Source organism: Procambarus clarkii, chromosome 35, assembly GCF_040958095.1.
Source record: "Procambarus clarkii isolate CNS0578487 chromosome 35, FALCON_Pclarkii_2.0, whole genome shotgun sequence".
In the NCBI taxonomy this organism is placed as follows: domain Eukaryota; kingdom Metazoa; phylum Arthropoda; class Malacostraca; order Decapoda; family Cambaridae; genus Procambarus; species Procambarus clarkii.
Window position 1 is genome coordinate 21538317 of NC_091184.1, and position 10183 is coordinate 21548499.

Below are 10183 nucleotides of genomic sequence, written 5' to 3' on the forward strand. Positions count from 1 at the left end.
ATGTCCTAACAGCAAGTGTTTGTCAAATTCCTTAAGGAAATATCTGAGTTCCCCATAATGACCTCTCCACAAGTCAGGTTTTTCAACTGCTTCAAGCTCATTTTCTTCCAGATTATAATGCATTGCATACTTTATTCCCAAAAAGACATGGTCACTTTTACCCAAGTGACAATGTCACTTGGGTAAAAGGAGGGAGGTACTGAAAGGAGGAAAAGGGAGGTACCAAAGGAGGGAGGTACTGAATGATAAATATATCTTTCTCTTTCCTGGTAAATATAATATCCAGCATGGAGGGAACATCCCCTTCCCTCATCCTTGTAGCTTGTTTAACATGTAGAAACATGAATGTTTACAGGGTGAGGTTTACGAAATTATATATATATATATATAATTTATATATATATATATATAATTTCTTGCTATATATGCTATATATAGCAAGAAATATATATATATATATATATATATATATATATATATATATATATATATATATATATATATATATATAATATATATATATATATATATATATATATATATATATATATATATATATATATATATATATATATATATATATATATATATATATATAATATAAAGTTTGTGTGTGTGTAATTTATATAAATAAATAATTAAATATTAATTTTGTTAATATCTTTTCAGGGAAAGCTTGCAAGTACAATTCGTATACAAGAGGGGCAACAAGAGCCAGAGGATGTCTACTAAGAAAATATATAAGTCTTTATCCTCACACTCTTGATATATGGTCTTCTCTGGTCTCTTTATTTTCTCTCCTCACAAATGTCCCTTTTTTTTATTTCTTTTACGTTTCTCTCCTGTTTTTCTTAACTTTTAATCTCTCCTTTCCTCCTCTCTTCTAACACCTCTCGTTTCCTGTCTCTTCTAGCTTCTCTCTTCCTTTACTTTTTATATTTGTGGTATTCATTTATGTCATTTTTATCTTGTATATTTTTCTTGTATTTTTTTCTTATCTTGTGTTTCTCTTCCCCTTCTCTTCAATGATTTCTAATTTCTCTCCTCTCTCTGTTGTTTCTGTTCTGTCTTCTCTCTCCTTGCCTTAATTTTGTTCTGTCTCCTCTTTTGTTGTGTGTGTGTCTTTCTGTCTCTGTCTGTCTGTCTCTCTCTCTCTCTCTCTCTCTCTTTCTTTCTCTCGCTCTCTCTCTGGCTCTCTCTCTCTCTCTCTGGCTCTCTTGCTCTCTCTCTGGCTCTCTCTCGCTCTCTCTCTCTCGCTCTCTCTCTCTCGCTCTCTCTCTCTCTCGCTCTCTCTCTCTGGCTCTCTTGCTCTGGCTCTCTTGCTCTCTCTCTCTCTGGCTCTCTCTCTGGCTTTCTTGCTCTCTCTGGCTCTCTTGCTCTCTCTCTGGCTCTCTTGCTCTCTCTCTGGCTCTCTTGCTCTCTCTCTGGCTCTCTTGCTCTCTCTCTCTGGCTCTCTTGCTCTCTCTCTGGCTCTGGCTCTCTCTCTGGCTCTGGCTCTCTCTCTCTCTCTGGCTCTCTCTTTCTCTCTGGCTCTCTCTCTCTCTGGCTCTGGCTCTCTCTCTCTGGCTCTGGCCCTCTCTCTCTCTCTCTCTCTCTCTCTCTCTCTCTCTCTCTCTCTCTCTCTCTCTCTCTCTCTCTCTCTCTCTCTCTCTCTCTCTCTCTCTCTCTCTCTCTCCCCCTCTCTCCCCCTCTCTTTCTCTGGCTCTCTCTGGCTCTCGCTCTCTCTGGCTCTCGCTCTCTGGCTCTCTCTCTCTGGCTCTCTTTCTCTCTGGCTCTCTCTCTCTGGCTCTCTCTCTCTGGCTCTGACTCTCTCTCTAGCTCTGACTCACTCTCTCTCTGGCTCTGGCTCACGCTCTCTCTCTCTGGCTCTGGCTCTCTCTGGCTCTCTCTCTGGCTCTCTCTCTCTCTCTGGCTCTCTCTCTCTCTCTGGCTCTCTCTCTCTCTCTGGCTCTCTCTTTCTCTCTGGCTCTCTCTTTCTCTCTGGCTCTCTCTCTCTCTGGCTCTGGCCCTCTCTCTCCCCCTCTCTTTCTCTCTTTCTCTGGCTCTCTCGCTCTCTCTGGCTCTCGCTCTCTCTGGCTCTCGCTCTCTCTCTCTCTGGCTCTGTCTGGCTCTGGCTCTCTCTCTCTGGCTCTGGCTCTCTCTCTCTGGCTCTGACTTTCTCTCTAGCTCTGACTCACTCTCTCTGGCTCTGGCTCACGCTCTCTCTCTCTGGCTCTCTCTCTCTCTGGCTCTGGCTCTCTCTCTGGCTCTGGCTCTCTCTCTCTCTCTCTGGCTCTCTCTTTCTCTCTGGCTCTCTCTTTCTCTCTGGCTCTCTCTCTCTCTCTCTGGCTCTGGCTCACGCTCTCTCTCTGGCTCTCGCTCTCTCTCTCTGGCTCTCATATTTCATTTGATTTAAAAATGTCTGAGATTTTTACTTAATCTAAGTTATATTGCATGGTGCTAATATGAATATTATACATGACTTTTTTCTTTTCTTTCTCTCTCTTTCTCCCTTTCTTTCTTTCTCTTTCTTTCCTTCTCTCTCTCTTTTTCTTTCTCTTTCTACATGAATATTATACTTGACTGTTGACATTCACTTGTAGATTTTTATTTTTAGTTAATTAGTCCTAAACTTTTGATTAATAGATTTTTATTATTAGTCATAGAAAAACTATAGTGTTATATGTATACTCGGAAAATTTTACTTGTTTTAGTTTTAAGTAACAATAACTGCTTTTAACGTCAGACTGATCTCAGCATGACATGAATCACAGGCTGCTTGATCACAAAATCTATTGTGTTCACATATTGCATATATAGATTTTTATAGATTTTTAAATTTTTACTTTTATATTCTGTTATAGATATAGTCTATATATTTCGAGCTATTACATATATTTTGTTGTATTACTCATTCTTAATTAAATAAATATAATATTTTAATTCTCTTTTTGTACCCTATTTATTTGTAATTTACACATACATATATAGGATGTCCATTTCTTTCTCAGATATGTCTTCTTTCTTTCTCTCCCTTTCTATTTCAGATATGAATTAAAAAATTATTATACCCTAATTTACCCTAAACGTTTTAATGTAGGTAATTAAAAGATTATAAAAAAGTTTTTAGAAATGTTAATTATTTACGTTCTAAGGTTGTATATAAAAGTTCTCAAAAAACCTTTTCTAAACGTAATTATAAACGTGCTGAAAACAATGAAATGTCGTTTTTAGGATGTTTTAAAAACATGAAAATGTTTGCTGGGAATAAACCAAATTTTTTTTAACAAATAATGCACCTGTATGGTAAAACAAATCCTGTCAGCTGTAAAAATATTGATGCAGTTATTTAAATGAAAAATATAATGAAAGAAATATTACTGGTTTATTTTTATCCTATCTTTTTGTACTGTACAGTATATCCAAGGAAGTGAAAAATTGAGACATAATGCACAATTTAATGAATGATTAGCATGGATTAGCAGTTCAAAAGAAATATGACTTGTATTACATATCAACATGAGATCTGAATGATGCATGGTCAACATGATTTAATAAGGATAATACAGTACTGTATTTGTCTTGATTTTTTTTATTAAGAAGATTACGTATACACAGCAATGTGCTGCTACCCTATTCTATATGGAATATTACACAGTGTAGATAAAAAACTAGCTATAAGTTTATCTAATACTCCCATCTCACAGGATGGTTAGACATACTGTACATGGAATCAATTTAGAAAATACCAGCCTCAATACAAAAAACAAATCAACTCTGACTAAACAACTCTAAGCAATTTTCACAAGAGGTAAGCACTGAATCATGGAAACATTATATTATAATTACTCTTACCAGTTTCTACAAAACTCCTCTCAAACAATGTATTTTTAAACATGTTTAGGTATACATAGCAATGTGGTGCTTCCCTATTCCCCAGCAAACATTTTCATGTTTTTAAAACATCCTAAAAACGACATTTCATTGTTTTCAGCACGTTTATAATTACGTTTAGAAAAGGTTTTTTGAGAACTTTTATATACAACCTTAGAACGTAAATAATTAACATTTCTAAAAACTTTTTTATAATCTTTTAATTACCTACATTAAAACGTTTAGGGTAAATTAGGGTATAATAATTTTTTAATTCATATCTGAAATAGAAAGGGAGAGAAAGAAAGAAGACATATCTGAGAAAGAAATGGACATCCTATATATGTATGTGCAAATTACAAATAAATAGGGTACAAAAAGAGAATTAAAATATTATATTTATTTAATTAAGAATGAGTAATACAACAAAATATATGTAATAGCTCGAAATATATAGACTATATCTATAACAGAATATAAAAGTAAAAATTTAAAAATCTATAAAAATCTATATATGCAATATGTGAACACAATAGATTTTGTGATCAAGCAGCCTGTGATTCATGTCATGCTGAGATCAGTCTGACGTTACAAGCAGTTATTGTTACTTAAAACTAAAACAAGTAAAATTTTCCGAGTATACATATAACACTATAGTTTTTCTATGACTAATAATAAAAATCTATTAATCAAAAGTTTAGGACTAATTAACTAAAAATAAAAATCTACAAGTGAATGTAAACAGTCAAGTATAATATTCATGTAGAAAGAGAAAGAAAAAGAGAGAGAGAAGGAAAGAAAGAGAAAGAAAGAAAGGGAGAAAGAGAGAGAGAAAGAAAAGAAAAAAGTCATGTATAATATTCAAATTAGCACCATGCAATATAACTTAGATTAAGTAAAAATCTCAGACATTTTTAAATCAAATGAAATATGAGAGCCAGAGAGAGAGCGTGAGCCAGAGCCAGAGAGAGAGAGAGTCAGAGCCAGAGAGAGAGAGAGAGAGAGCCAGAGAGAGAGAGCCAGAGAGAGAGAGAGAGAGCCAGAGAGAAAGAGAGAGCCAGAGAGAAAGAGAGAGCCAGAGAGAGCCAGAGCCAGAGAGAGAGAGAGCCAGAGCCAGAGAGAGAGCCAGAGCCAGAGAGAGAGAGAGCCAGAGCCAGAGAGAGAGAGAGCCAGAGAGAGAGAGCGTGAGCCAGAGCCAGAGAGAGAGTGAGTCAGAGCTAGAGAGAGAGAGTCAGAGCCAGAGAGAGAGAGCCAGAGCCAGAGAGAGCCAGAGAGAGAGAGCCAGAGAGAGAGAGAGCCAGAGAGCGAGAGCCAGAGAGAGCGAGAGCCAGAGAGAGCGAGAGCCAGAGAGAGCGAGAGAGCCAGAGAAAGAGAGAAAGAGAGGGGGAGAGAGAGAGAGAGAGAGAGAGGGCCAGAGCCAGAGAGAGAGAGCCAGAGCCAGAGAGAGAGAGAGAGAGCCAGAGAGAGAGAGAGAGAGCCAGAGAGAAAGAGAGAGCGAGAGAGAAAGAGAGCCAGAGCCAGAGAGAGAGAGAGAGCCAGAGAGAGAGAGAGAGCCAGAGCCAGAGAGAGAGCCAGAGAGAGAGAGAGAGCCAGAGAGAGAGAGAGAGAGCCAGAGAGAGAGAGCGTGAGCCAGAGCCAGAGAGAGAGTGAGTCAGAGCTAGAGAGAGAGTCAGAGCCAGAGAGAGAGAGCCAGAGAGAGCCAGAGAGAGAGCCAGAGAGAGAGAGCCAGAGAGCGAGAGCCAGAGAGAGCGAGAGCCAGAGAGAGCGAGAGAGCCAGAGAAAGAGAGAAAGAGAGGGGGAGAGAGAGAGAGAGAGAGAGGGCCAGAGCCAGAGAGAGAGAGCCAGAGCCAGAGAGAGAGAGAGCCAGAGAGAAAGAGAGAGCCAGAGAGAGAGAGAGCCAGAGCCAGAGAGAGAGCCAGAGAGAGAGAGAGAGAGCAAGAGAGCCAGAGAGAGAGAGAGAGCAAGAGAGCCAGAGAGAGAGCAAGAGAGCCAGAGAGAGAGCAAGAGAGCCAGAGAGAGAGAGAGAGCCAGAGAGAGAGAGAGAGCCAGAGAGAGAGCAAGAGAGCCAGAGAGAGCAAGAGAGCAAGAGAGAGAGCAAGAGAGAGAGAGAGAGCCAGAGAGAGAGAGAGCAAGAGAGCCAGAGCAAGAGAGCCAGAGAGAGAGAGCGAGAGAGAGAGAGAGAGCCAGAGAGAGAAAGCAAGAGAGCCAGAGAGAGAGCAAGAAAGAGAAAGAAAGAGAGAGAGAGAGAGAGAGAGAGAGAGAGAGAGAGAGAGAGAGAGAGAGAGAGAGAGAGAGAGAGAGAGAGAGAGAGAGAAAGAGAGAGAGAGAAAGAGAGAGAGAGCAAGAGAGCCAGAGAGAGAGAGCGAGAGAGCGAGAGAGCGAGAGAGAGAGAGAGCGAGAGAGCGAGAGAGAGAGAGAGACAGACAGACAGAAAGACACACACACAACAAAAGAGGAGACAGAACAAAATTAAGGCAAGGAGAGAGAAGACAGAACAGAAACAACAGAGAGAGGAGAGAAATGAGAAATCATTGAAGAGAAGGGGAAGAGAAACACAAGATAAGAAAAAGATACAAGAAAAATATACAAAATAAAAATGACATAAATGAATACCACAAATATAAAAAGTAAAGGAAGAGAGAAGCTAGAAGAGACAGGAAACGAGAGGTGTTAGAAGAGAGGAGGAAAGGAGAGATTAAAAGTTAAGAAAAACAGGAGAGAAACGTAAAAGAAATAAAAAAAAGGGACATTTGTGAGGAGAGAAAATAAAGAGACCAGAGAAGACCATATATCAAGAGTGTGAGGATAAAGACTTATATATTTTCTTAGTAGACATCCTCTGGCTCTTGTTGCCCCTCTTGTATACGAATTGTACTTGCAAGCTTTCCCTGAAAAGATATTAACAAAATTAATATTTAACTATTTATTTATATAAATTACACACACACAAACTTTAAATATTATATATATATATATATATATATATATATATATATATATATATATATATATATATATATATATATATATTATATATATATATTATATATATAAATATATATATATATATATATATATATATATATATATATATATATATATATATATATATATATATATATATATATATATAATTTCGTAAACCTCACCCTGTAAACATTCATGTTTCTACATGTTAAACAAGCTACGAGGATGAGGGAAGGGGATGTTCCCTCCATGCTGGATATTATATTTACCAGGAAAGAGAAAGATATATTTATCATTCAGTACCTCCCTCCTTTGGTACCTCCCTTTTCCTCCTTTCAGTACCTCCCTCCTTTTACCCAAGTGACATTGTCACTTGGGTAAAAGTGACCATGTCTTTTTGGGAATAAAGTATGCAATGCATTATAATCTGGAAGAAAATGAGCTTGAAGCAGTTGAAAAACCTGACTTGTGGAGAGGTCATTATGGGGAACTCAGATATTTCCTTAAGGAATTTGACAAACACTTGCTGTTAGGACATGAAGTAAATGAGATGTATGTCAAGTTTTGTGAAATATATGATAATGGCACAACAAAATTTATACTAAAGCAGAGATGCAGAACTAGGAAAAAGGGAAAAATTGCCCAAACATACAAGCAATACAAAGATGCGAGAAACAACAATAGCAGTAAGGAGAGGGGCAGAAAGACTATGACTTTCGGTCATATTCAACAACACAAATATACATACACACACACACATTATTGGAAAAAATTGGAATTGGAATATTGGAAAAAATAATTAAAACTAAATGGGTAGAACACCTGGAGAGAAATGATATAATTTCAGACAGACAGTATGGTTTTCGATTTGGAAGATCCTGTGTATCGAATTTACTCAGTTTCTATGATCGAGCAACAGATATATTACAGGAAAGAGATGGTTGGGTTGACTGCATCTATCTGGACCTAAAAAAGGCATTCGACAGAGTTCCACATAGAGAGGTTGTTCTGGAAACTGGAAAATATTGGAGGGGTGACAGGTAAGCTTCTAACATGGATGAAAAATTTTCTGACTGATAGAAAAATGAGGGCAGTAATCAGAGGCAATGTATCGGACTGGAGAAATGTCACAAGTGGAGTACCACAGGGTTCAGTTCTTGCACCAGTGATGTTTATTGTCTACATAAATGATCTACCAGTTGGTATACAGAATTACATGAACATGTTTGCTGATGATGCTAAGATAATAGGAAGGATAAGAAATTTAGATGATTGTCATGCCCTTCAAGAAAACCTGGATAAAATAAGTATATGGAGCACCACTTGGCAAATGGAATTTAATGTTAATAAATGCCATGTTATGGAATGTGGAACAGGAGAACATAGACCCCACACAACCTATACATTATGTGAGAAATCTTTAAAGAATTCTGATAAAGAAAGAGATCTAGGGGTGGTTCTAGATAGAAAACTATCACCTGAGAACCACATAAAGAATATTGTGCGAGGAGCCTATGCTACGCTTTCTAACTTTAGAATTGCGTTTAAATACATGGATGGTGATATACTAAAGAAATTGTTCATGACTTTTGTTACGCCAAAGCTAGAATATGCAGCTGTTGTGTGGTGCCCAACAACAGAAGTTGGCCCATATCTTAAGAAGCACATCAACAAACTGGAAAAGGTGCAAAGACATGCTACTAAGTGGCTCCCAGAACTGAAGGGCAAGAGCTACGAGGAGAGGTTAGAGGCATTAAATATGCCAAAACTAAAAGACAGAAGAAAGAGGTGATATGATCACTACATACAAAATAGTATCAGGAATTGATAAAATCGACAGCGAAGATTTCCTGAGACCTGGAACTTCAAGAACAGGAGGTCATAGATTGAAACTAGCTTAACACAGATGCTAAAGAAATATAAGAAAATTCACTTTCGCAAATAGCGTGGTAGACGGTTGGAACAAGTTAGGTGAGAAGGTGGTGGAGGCCAAGACTGTCAGTAGTTTCAAAGCGTTATATGACAAAGAGTGCTGGGAAGACGGTCTCATCCTGTAACTACACTTAGGTATTTACACACACACTATATATATATATATATATATATATATATATATATATATATATATATATATATATATATATATATTATATATATATATATATATAAATATATATATATATATATAAATATATATATATATATATATATATTATATATATATATAAATATATATATATATATATATATATATATATATATATGTCGTACCTAGTAGCCAGAATGCACTTCTAGGCCTACTATGCAAGGCCCGATTTGCCTAATAAGCCAAGTTTTCATAAATTAATTGTTTTTTCGACTACCTAACCTACCTAACCTAACCTAACCTAACTTTTTCGGCTACCTAACCTAACCTAACCTATAAAGATAGGTTAGGTTAGGTTAGGTAGGGTTGGTTAGGTTCCGTCATATATCTACGTTAATTTTAACTCCAATAAAAAAAAATTGACCTCATACATAATGAAATGGGTAGCTTTATCATTTCATAAGAAAAAAATTAGAGAAAATATATTAATTCAGGAAAACTTGGCTTATTAGGCAAATCGGGCCTTGTATAGTAGGCTGAGAAGTCCGTTCTGGCTACTAGGTACGACATATATATATATATATATATATATATATATATGTCGTACCTAGTAGCCAGAATGCACTTTTCAGCCTACTATGCAAGGCCCGATTTGCCTAATAAGCCAAGTTTTCATTAATTAATATATTTTCTCTATTTTTTTTCTTATGAAATGATAAAGCTATCCATTTCATTATGTATGAGGTCAATTCTTTTTTTATTGGAGTTAAAATTAATATAGATATATGACCGAACCTAACCAACCCTACCTAAACTATCTTTATAGGTTAGGTTAGGTAGCTGAAAATGTTAGGTTAGGTAGTCGAAAAAACATTAATTCATGAAAACTTGGCTTATTAGGCAAATCGGGCCTTGTATAGTAGGCTGAGATGTGCGTTCTGGCTACTAGGTACGACACACACACACACACACACACACACACACACACATATATATATATATATATATATATATATATATATATATATATATATATATATATATATATATATATATATATATATATATATATGTCGTACCTAGTAGCCAGAACTCACTTCTCAGCCTACTATGCAAGGCCCGATTTGCCTAATAAGCCAAGTTTTCATGAATTAATTGTTTTTCGACTACCTAACCTAACCTAACCTAACTTTCTCTACTACCTAACCTAACCTAACCTATAAAGATAGGTTAGGTTAGGTTAGGTAGGGTTGGTTAGGTTCGGTCATATATCTACGT